The 9,649-nt window shown below is 33.2% G+C and overlaps 2 pseudogenes; both read left to right on the top strand.

The window, feature by feature from the left end:
- The first annotated feature begins 371 nt into the window (after positions 1–371).
- Positions 372–899, top strand: LOC149264856 (uncharacterized; annotated as a pseudogene).
- A 229-nt stretch (positions 900–1,128) lies between these two features.
- LOC149264855 (transcription factor MYB1R1-like) lies at positions 1,129–3,631 on the top strand (annotated as a pseudogene).
- Positions 3,632–9,649: the final 6,018 nt, after the last annotated feature.

The following is a 9,649-nucleotide window of genomic DNA, read 5'->3' as shown; positions in this document are numbered from 1 at the left end:
AAAAAAAAAAAGAAAATGTTTACAAAATTATGAAATAACGTATAGTTGTGTTAGTTTATTCTTTTATTTTATATATTTATTATTATTATGACTATTTTTTAATGTATGTTTTCTTAAATTATAATATAAACTTTAATTTTAATTAAGTGATAAAGATGTTTTTCTTTGGGAATAACTCTCTTATCAGATGATTACGTGTATATTTGTGTGCTCTTGATTTAGGTGTTAGACGATTAAAATGGTTTGAGCCATCTGATTCATTCGACCGGTATTAGTTACAAATTTAGTTATAAGACTCATGACGCAAGAAAAAGGTAGGAGGTATTTGTCCAATCATCTTCATCCCAGGTTCTGTCAACAAGAAAACAACAATGGCGTCAAAGGTGCTTATGTTCATCATCTTAATTTTCGATCTCATTGCTTTCGGCTTCACAGTGGCTGTAGAGCGCAGGAGGAGCACCAGAGTCATGACTCCCGACGAGTATGACGAGGCAACTTTCTAAGTGTAAAATTCGGACATCTCTACTTTGTATGGAGATAGGGCATTTTTGTTTCCTCTGGTGAGCCAGGCTCTTTTCCTCGCCTTCACCAAGCGCCTGTGCTATGAAAGGGTTCTCAAACCTGACGGATCTCACACATGGGAGATCATATTATTCTTTATTTGCTAGATAATGTTCTTAATTGTCGAGGCGTGCTTCGTAGTAGGGGCGGTGAGGAATGCCTACAATACAAAATACAGGGGTAGATTTGGTATGGGTGACCTATCTTGTGAGACATTGCGAAAGGGGGTATTTGCTGCCAGAGTTTCTTTCACTGTATTTACTTTGATTCTGACCCTGTTTTACTACACATGCTATACCAAGGCAAAACAAGATCGTGGAAACCCTTTACCGAAGTAAACCCTCGCCGAGTATTTGTACAGTGGAGATTTCTTTCGTTTGTATTACGTCTTTAGGTAGAATTTTGTAGCCATTGAAATGATTGTTGTATTCTTCACCTTTTTCTTCAGTTTCTGCCAAGATCTATTGATTGTCAAAATGGATTGATGTCTTTCTAAAGGGAAATTCTCATGAGGCTGTTGTGGGTACTTGTTATTGTTGGACATATATATCTATATATATTTATAAAATGGATTGCAAAGAAAAAAAGACTCGCGATGCAGCACAGTTAGATGCACAGATGAAATTCACTTCTTCTTTCTCGGAACCAATACTGAGTATGGGAAATCTCAACCATTACCGTTCACTTTACAATGTCAATCGTTGTTCTGGGACAAGAAAATGTGGATCTGCAGATCAGGATGGGTATTTGTCTGATGGATTTGTTCATTCTTCCAGCAATGCACGCAAGAGGAAGAAAGGTGTGTGTGGGGTCAAATCACATCCTTGGAAGCCAAAATTCTTCCTTCAATTCTCAATCTCACTGGTAGTATTTGTTGGCCTTTGGCAGATTTAGATTTGTTGTGATTGACTAATAGCTTCATTTCATCATTCAGGTTTTGTGGTTATGTTATTGTTTGATTACAACTAGCACATTGCAAAAATATATGGCCTCTGGTCTGATATGGTCCTTAAGGTTGCATATCTCAGATTCCATAGTCATTTTTGTTTGAACTTTGCTTAGCAACCTAAATGCATACTCTTAGTTTAAATGATTTGTAATAATGTCCCTATTCAATGTGCCCAATGGTTTCATGGTTTAAATGCTCAGTATTATTGTCCATATTCATTGTGCCCTATATATCCTCTATATATTGAAGTCCATATTCAAATTTCCCAATGCATCCCATGTATTCATGTCCATGTGCAGTATACTCATGGATCCTCCTTTTTGTTATTATTTACAATAACATTATTTTTTTTGGCCAGAGTTTGGGACTAATTTCCCTTCAATCATGTTATCCAATACCAGAAGAGAGGATTCCCAAGTTAGAGGTTAAATGAAATGTCCCAAGGTACAATTTCTTTGGGAAAAACCATAGCCTAGCTGACATTCAATTCATCTTCTTAATCCATTGTTATGGATTTCCCAACTCCCACATGGGCTCTAAAGCTCTGGCTTCTCTTCTAAAATAACCAGCTTGCAAAACACCTCTTTGCTCCTCTATGCACAATAGTTCCCACTGTGGGTGTAAATAAGGCTTTAAAACACATTGTTGGGATCTAAAAGTATTACCCTTACATGTAATAATTGTGAGACACATAGTTTGTAGATCATTATTTGTATAAAAAAATTTGTCAGTCTAGAAGTTGGCTTTAGTTGCAAGTCCCAAATTAATGTGATAACATCCTTGTTCACTTTGGTCTTTAATATCAGTGACAGTGTTTGTGCCATACCTTGTGGACCATCTTTGACTCTGCTATGCCCTGTGAGGTTCTGTGACCTATGGTTATTTTTTATGTGATGTTATAAACTATCTAGACTGTGGCATAGCTCTATATTGGATTAAGTTCAACATTAATACTCCTCTCTTGCTTTTCTGCTTAGCCACTAGTATAAAGAACCTTGCTTCTTTTTATGCAATAAATCCTGCACTAGTGAGTTTTTTAAATATCTAAATCATGATTCCATAGTTGTCCGAGTTATACCAATGGGGAACTCTGCCCTGCCATTTTTGAATCGAGCCAAAACCTTAAAAAAATGAATGGATTTGGAAAACTGTCTTTAATATTTTGTCAAATTCTAGCATAGTTTTCCAGAAATGAGGCATGTAAACTTCTATCATTACAATAATGATATGATAAATATTTAGTTTAGTTTTTGTTCATTTGGTTTCTTTATTTTTTTGTTAACTAGATATGGATGTAAATGTGCAAGCGTCCCATGGTTGGAGGAAGAGCATAGGATGTCCTTGTATGTACTGGAGAAGCTTGGGAAGGGTGACCTGAGAGGGATATCCAAGAATTTTGTGATGACCAGAACACCTACACAAGTAGCCAACCATGCCCAAAAATATTTTCTAAGGCAGAGCAGTCTTAATAAAAGAAAACGTTGATCCAGTCTCTTTGATATGTGTCCTCATGATTCCCATGTAAATATATGATCATTCATTCATTCATCTTGGCCCTCAGATCTAGAATTAACCATTGTGTTTTATTATGGAAAGGACTTTTCTATTTTAACTAATTTTCTTCTGTTGCAGGTCACAAGCTCGCTTCACAGATAATACTCATTGGGAAACCTTTATGAATTTTCACCAAATCATTCGACTTTGGTGGTATCGCCTAATTTAGAACTATGTTCATTTGGTGTTTCTCCAACTTTATCTCTAGGAAGGTCCCTACAACCAGTGGAACCAATTCTTGAAGAGAAAGAAACCCATTATCGTCTTGTGAACTCGGAAGAAGATACATCCTATATGTTAATTACTATTGATGCACCCGCAAAGGAAAAAACCCCATGGCCAAGAAGTGCACCATAGAAGTTTTAACTATTGTTCTAGCCAGAATTGGAGCTGATGACATACAGTAATGCTAGTTCAGGTAAACAGAATGGAATGAAGACAATGGTTGTTGATATGTCTATACACTATGGGAAAAATATAGATTTGAGTTTTATCGTTGCATTTCCTTCAAGAAATAGAAGTCTAAATTCCAATGGAAGCCTCGGTAGCACAATTAGAGTAGACTGATATTACTGCATTATGTTAGTTGATTCATAGTCATTGGTATTGTCCTCTTTTATGTATGTATGTATGTATGTATGTATATATGTATATATGTATATATATATATATATATATATATATATATATATCTATATATATATATATATATATATATATATATATATATATATATAGATATGTATGTATATATATAGATATATATATATATATGTATATATATATCTATATATATATATCTATATATATCTATATATATACATATATATATATATATATATATATATATATACACACACACACACACACACACACACACACACACACATATATATATATATAGAGAGAGAGAGAGAGATACATAGTTATGAACAATGAACTTGTATATGTTTACTTCACTCTTGAGCATTGTTGAATATATCGATGAACATAAACTATTTTAAAGTCTTACAACATTGCAATGTAGCTTGGTGGATACATTTAAAATTCTTGGAAATAAATAGATATGTGTAGCTTCATTCCTGTTTTCTAACTTACGGTTTTGTATATTTGCATATCAATAAAAATTGAAGGGCTTAAGCATATTGATGAGAATTGAAGAACTAGTAATCTTTGTAATGAACTTTGTTAAGATATTATCCACTAGTCTGAGAGAGTTGAATTTCAAGGTAATCATTTAAACATTCCAAAGTTTCTTCCTGTAAGATATGATTCACTAGTCTGAGAGAGTTAACTTTTATGGTAAGCATTTAAACATTCCAAAGTTTCTTCCCATAATCTTGGAAAAGAGTTGAGTTTCATAGTGAACATTAAAACATTCCCAAGTTTCTTCACATCATTTTGGAAGGTTCTTAACTACTAGTAGATATTTTCACAGAGATGTCCATATAGAAAAAACATAGGATCTGGATAGCTGAGAAATGTCAAATATATGTTAACATGACTCCTATTGAAATGTCTCTTCTAGAGGATATTCTCGTGAAGTTTTCCCGCAGTATCATACATGTGTATAAATTCTCTTTGAATGAGATAATGTTTTCCTTGAATCAATGTTATAAAATGTGTTAGTAGAGGAAGTTAACGACTGTTCACATTGATTGGAGAATGTTTTGGTGAAGTTTTCCCACATTATCACACCTATGTGTGGATTATCTATGCAATAAATGTGTTAGTAGGGTAATGAAGGAAGTTAACATATTTTCATATTGATTGGATTAGGGTTAGGGAAGTTGTGGAATGGATGGATGGATTACAATGATGTATTAATAGGGTAATGAAAGAGATTAATGGATGTTCATGTTGATTGGATTAGGGTAGTTGCAGAAGGGATGGAGAATATTGCAATATATTTGGATGGATTGAATATATTAGGGTAATTGTAGAAAGGAATGGATGGAATATAATGATTTGTTAATAGGGTATTGGAAGACATTAATGATATGTTAATAGGGTATTGGAAGAGATTACCAAAATCAGAAAATCAGAAAATTGTAGTTACAATGTTGTTGAATATAATCCAACCATGTCGATGGGTTCAATCTTGTACAAAGTGTATGAATCACTTGGGTATACACTAGGCTTATGGACTACAATTGTTTATCTCTTGAAACCCTTATCTAGGGAAAAAGGATTCCTCTTCTAAAAAAGGAAAGAGGGCTAATATTTATGTTGAATATGCCTAGAATAATTTTCATTTTCACATTTATGTTCTTTTTTTTTCAAAAGTCATTTTTTGTGTTCTCAATGGCTTCATATCATGAATTGGCTATCAGCTGCAATTAATTTTCGTTATGTGTTTTTGTGGCCAATTTTGTTTTCTTGTTTTCATGGGGATGTCTTCTTGTTTGAAGTTATTCAATGTGCCTCTTGAATATATTGCAAGCTAGAAAAAGCACTGATGTTTTTACTTGATAATCTCGATTCAAATGAAAGTTTTATTTTATGATATGAAGGGATTTTTCATGATTCACCAAGACCATTAAGCTATTTATCTCCCTCTCTCTCTCACACACACATGTGCATATGCATTTAAGCACTATTTGTTGTTTAAACCTATTTAAATCAACATTTTTAGTGGGATGAGATTGGTAATTGATGCATTCTGGTGAAGTTTTAGAAGATACATCATCTAGAGGATTTAGGATTTAATGCATTTGTCCATGTCAATTGCTTCACCTTAATAATGTTTCAAAAAAAATTGTATTTTTATGGATAAAAAATGGACTTTATGTTTGAATTTGTCTATTTATTACTCATGAATGACATAAAATATGGAGTAGTCTGCTTCAAAAGATGCCTTCACTCAATAAATATTGGTCCATTGCATCGTTATTAGTGGTCATTGTAGCTTACTTTTAATGTAGATGTTTTCATATTAGGAACCCATAACTTTGTATCATAAAGAGAGTTGTTTGGACTCTAGTGCACATAGAGCACCACCCTAAAAATTCTATACTCTTAATCACAAAAATAAAATTGTGACAACATGCTCGAATTGACATAAAAAATGACTCAAAATGCACATACATTATCTTGAATCCCTTCTAACAAAAACTATTATCAATTGCATTGTTAATCGAAGGTAATATGAGATTATTTGTTCTATGAAATATTTGATTTAAATAATCCACTTATAACAATTTGGAATGGTGCATCTCCAGAGCATTTTCATAAATCCTTTGGAGTTAAGTTGTTGTGCATTACCTTCATTTGAACATATTCTCGAATATTGGCTTGGTTAGAATCTCCCTAAAACATAACATATGATAAAAAAGAAATGTCATTAAAGAAAGAAAATTGTATAAAGAATTTGCTTCTTTCTTCTATGATATTGCTTCCTATGCTACTTCCTTACGGCGTTTCCTTTGCAACATCTAGTGCAAATTCTAGTTTTAGTTTAGTTTATATTATCATTATATCATATGATATGTCATTTCTCTAAATGCAATTCATATTATATAAAGAAAAGTCCTTTTTATGAAAATTTGTGTCTATTAGTCATGCATAAAGTATTGGATTTAATTGTCGATATTAATTACTCTTCAAGTCTAACTTTCCATGCTTGTTAATTTTATCGCTTCTTCTAAGATTCCTTTCATTATCTCCCCAATGGTGTAGTAATTAAGGACTAAATTTTAAATTATTAAAAAATATGAATTAAAATAGAGTTAGGTTAGTTTATTTTTCTATTTTATATATTTATTATTATTATGGTTTCTTTTTAATATTTATTTTCCTAAATTATATTATAAAGTTCAATTTTTATTTTATTTTAATTTATTACCATTATATTATATGACACCATTTTTTTAAATGCAATGCATATTGTTTGCCAGTCTTGTATAAATTAATGGATTTAGTTGTCGATGATGATCACTCTTCATGTCCCACTTTACATGCTTATATTTTTTTGTTAGCACATTACATTCTTATTACTATCATGGCTTCCTCTTAGATTCCCTTCATTATGTCACCAAGAGTAAATTCAACTTTTGCAAAGAGAATGAGCCTTGTTCATTATCATGTATTCGTACTAGTATAATATTGATGTTGCCATATACGATATTTTTCCTCTATATGCATCACTAATACTTGCATGTAAATCCATCGTGCAGTGGGTTTGCTAGTCTATCTAGCTTTCCCATTTCCCTTTAATTTATTTTCCCACAATAAAAAAATTTGTGGTATTTGGGTTGTAATGTGCAATTTGGGCCTATAGTATGGCAACTTCTATTTGAATGTTGAGCCCACTCTTTTAGGGTAAGCCTCAATCATCATCACAATGACAATCCTTTTCATGAATGGGGTGTCCTTGTTGGTGGATGTGGACCAAAGACAAAAATTTCTCCTCAACTCCAGGAGGTATAGAACAACATGTAGAAGAAAGTCTAGAAGACTAGGAGATTTGATCCTAATGGTGCCAGGCCTTGATGGCTTTAGTTTCGACTTGTCTGCAAAATATACTGCTCCATCAACATTATCCGTGAATTCTTCAAAGAAATCTCTTCTGAAAGTCATGTGGCAAGTTGCTCCTAAGTGAAGAAACCAAGAATCTTTCCATGAAGCAAGTGAATCATTGAATAAGTCTTCAGTTACTCCAATGTTGCAATGTGCCACAACATAATGAGTAGACTCAGGTGCTTTTCCTTTCCCTTTACCAGGTGTTTTACCCTTTTCTTCATTTATTTCCTGCTCAATTCTGTCCCAAGGCAACTTACATGTGGAAGCATCATGTCCATCTCTATTTCATCGTATGCAATGAAGATCAGACCTTTCTCCTTGGAAATGCCTGCCCCCCTGCCTCTAAAATTATTCCTTCCTCTTCCTCTTCGGCCACCTCTTCCTCTAGAAGAATCTTGTACACGATTCTTCTCTTTTTTTCAAGGAACACAACTTATTAAGAAGACTTAGGAGTTGTCTTCTTCCTAAAATCATTCTCTCTTTCAACAAAATTCTTCTCAAGGGAGTTAAAGGTAATTTCCTTAAGTTTGTCACTTGCTTGCAATGATTCAAGATAATGTGAATAGGTGGGATATAGTGCCTTGACATAAGCTATGAGAGGAATATCTATTTCAACACTAGTGGCTTTTATGTCATGCATAATGGATCTTACTTCTAATGCTAATGCAAGAGGGTCATCATTTTTCAACTCAATATTGAACAACTTAATCAATAATTAAACAACTTCAAGTTTGGAGTGTGAGTCATACAATTCCTTCAACTTCTTTAAGGCTTCAAAGGAATTTGAAAATGGTGAAATATGTTTACTCACCTCTTCATTTACGAGGCTGAAATCAAGGCATAAACCTTGTTGTTCTTATTTTCCCAAATGGAAAGCTCCTTGTCTGAAGTGGGCTTTTCAAGTGCATTGTCTCCTTCTCCTTCACAAATTCCTTTCCAAATCTCATTGAAAATGAGGGTGTGTTTTATCTTCCTAAACCACTCATGGTAGTTCTCTTTGCCAGAGAGAACTACTCCCACTATGGATATGAGTGAATGCATCATCAGAAAAGACTATGTTCTTTTGATTTCCAAAATAATTGCAACTTTACTTTTCCTTCTTACAAAACTGATTTAAAAACCTCACTCCCAACTTCACTCTTCACTATACAAAATCAATAGTTTAATGTGAACATATAAACCACCACTCATCAACTATAATATATATCATAAAATGTATGCCATAACAATGGCATCATATACCATACATACATTCATACTTCATAAAGGAATTCAATGTACATATTCTATAGAAATTCCTTGTAGATTCAAACTGCTAATTGCAATTTACTAAAACAATAGAATTGAATCTACTATACTCATCAACAAAAACAATTAAATGATCACGAAATCATGAATCATACAAGAGAAATAATTCAATCAACACATTACACAATGATTTCCTAGGGAAATCCAAAGTTAAAAACCCCTACTCCCTGTATATTTCATTAGTCAGAAAATGTGAGAAGATTACAATGCTTTGCTCAAGCTCAAGAAACCTCTGCACTATCTCTATCTGTGGCATTGCTTCCTAGACAAGCCTTGGTCAATACTTAGCCAATTTCTCTCTTTCCTAAGTCCCTATTTCCTTGCGTTGTTTCCTTGGGAATTAACGCCCTATTAATTAGGGAAATTCCTCAATTGGAATTGTGTAATCCTCATAAGTCTTCCAAGTGTAACTGCATGCGCCACCTGTACAATTTGGATGATTGTACAACTGATAGCACATTGTCCCTAAACTCCAATATCAACCATGTAACTCTCATATTTGACATGCATGAGTTATTTATGAGTGAATCATAAGTTAACTAGTTGATCATTGGAGGCAGCGCCACACTACTATACCTCCCACTAGTTCCTCCAACAGTTGGAACTAGTTTAACTAACTTTAACTCAGTTAATCTGAATTAATTAATTACACTCAAAATAAAATCAACTGAGGCTCCTATAAATAAGGATACACTCTACATAACTCAAGTTAGACCATCAACTCGAATTAACTAAGTCAAATTAACTTAGTTAACT

The sequence above is a fragment of the Pinus tabuliformis genome, chromosome 6, assembly GCF_031772625.1.
Source record: "Pinus tabuliformis cultivar Carrire ecotype Pingquan chromosome 6, CPIR1, whole genome shotgun sequence".
Taxonomy (NCBI): Eukaryota; Viridiplantae; Streptophyta; class Pinopsida; order Pinales; family Pinaceae; genus Pinus; species Pinus tabuliformis.
The sequence above is the reverse complement of the archived record's forward strand: the minus strand, read 5'-3'. Positions and strand labels throughout refer to the sequence as shown.